Genomic DNA, 1,736 nt, shown 5'->3' with positions numbered 1-1,736 from the left:
ATCTCTCACTCTCACCTGCTGCCCAGCATTTCCTTCATCACCCTGTCCCTCGAGCTATCACCATCTCTCCACTGAGCAACCGTGCCTGCATCCTACCTGATCCTCCCAATTCCACACTGGGTCCATCCAACATCTCACAGCCCAAGGGCACAGCTCGTCATGCCCCTACTCCTCTCTCATGGGAAAACATTGATAACTTCTCCTGACTCTTGGAGATGGGGCCCTGAATGTTGCATAATTTGGGAAGAGTCACGTTTGATGTCACTGCAGCCTCTTGTGATGCAGAAAGCCCAGCAAGCTTCTGTACACCAGCCATGTGGCCTTTTCAAACTCATACAAGATGATGTGTCTTCCGCACACAACTCATTTCCTCTACTTGGTACATTTTTTCTTCTTGCTCATTCCGTGTTTCCTTTATCTTCTTCAGTTTGTACTTTCTCTGTTGTGTTTTCAAGCTGAAATTCTTGGATAACCCTTATTTTCTCCAATTATTTGATTTCTAAACAACATCTGGATCTCTTTGGTAATGTGTTCCACATTTGTTCTTTTGTATGTATACGAGTATATATATATATGCACCTAAGGCTGAATTTTTATTTACGATTACTTGCCAGGTGAATATCAAGTTAGTAGTGGTTTAAATCTTCTGTCTAGACTCATATTTCTTTTAATGGATATTAGTCTATTTTATAGCCTATGTTACTTATTAGTGATAATTAGTCGAATGATCTTGCCCAATATACTTTTTTTTTTTCAAGACTGACATTAATTTCACCTGTGTTTATGTGTTTTCAGATAACTGACTTGTGTGATTGGTTCAGTATATTGATACCACCTCCTTCCCTATAATCCTTTTACACACACACATCTCTGGGCTCCTATTAATATCCTTGACCTATTTCCAGCCCAAGGGGAAATCACTATTTACCCACTAAGACATCCCAAGTGATATGTATCTCTTCACTTCTTCACTTCCACACTCCCAGTGCATTGGATATTAATTCAGTCCATGAATTTGTCTTTGTTTGTCTTTGATTAGCTCAATGGGTAGGAGACAGGCCCCTGAAGAAGGACCATTAACACATTAGGTTTAGTTCCACTCTGTGTATTGAAGATATGTGATCTTTGTAGTCACCATCTCTCTTTACATATCTGATAATGGGTTTGCTTTTACCATGTACAGACACACATAGTCAAATATTGTATGTGTGCGCTCAGTTGTGATCGACCCTTTGCAACCTCATGGACCGAAGCCCACCAGACCCCTCTGTCCATGGGATTTTCCCAGCAAGATTACTGGAGTGGGTTGCCATTTCCTCCTCCAGAGGATCTTGCTAACCCACGAATTGAACCTGAGCCACCTGCATCGCCTGTATTGGCAGGCAGCCAGATACATTACCACTAAGCCACCTGGGAATCCTTGTCATATATTAAAATTATGTCATAACAATAAGGGAAATCATTGCAAACATCCAACAAATGATGACAATGATTACATTGTGAAAAGTCTTCAGAGCAGGTCTATGTGATAAGAGAATACTTAAGGAGAGCTCACTGAAGTACAAGAGACAATCATCCTGATATTTTGATACTGAGGATATTTGGGGATGGAAAGATGGTGGGTCACATAAGGATCTTAGTGGAAAAAGTGTCAGGTCATCCTTTTGTTTAGTAAAATTAAATAATAAAAATAATTCCACATATAAGGATGTAATTTGTCATGTGACATGAATCAA

General features: G+C 40.0%; 1 long non-coding RNA gene across 1 annotated transcript in view; it reads right to left on the bottom strand.

The window, feature by feature from the left end:
* The window catches only part of LOC120860665, an 8,026-nt gene extending 7,950 nt beyond the window's left edge, over positions 1-76 (bottom strand). The window contains exon 1 of the long non-coding RNA XR_005720403.1: positions 16-76. This is a non-coding gene — a long non-coding RNA (uncharacterized LOC120860665). The remainder of the gene's footprint in view (positions 1-15) is intronic.
* Positions 77-1,736: the final 1,660 nt, after the last annotated feature.

This window comes from Oryx dammah, unplaced genomic scaffold (assembly GCF_014754425.2).
Source record: "Oryx dammah isolate SB20612 unplaced genomic scaffold, SCBI_Odam_1.1 HiC_scaffold_11157, whole genome shotgun sequence".
Lineage (NCBI taxonomy): Eukaryota > Metazoa > Chordata > Mammalia > Artiodactyla > Bovidae > Oryx > Oryx dammah.
The sequence above is the reverse complement of the archived record's forward strand: the minus strand, read 5'-3'. Positions and strand labels throughout refer to the sequence as shown.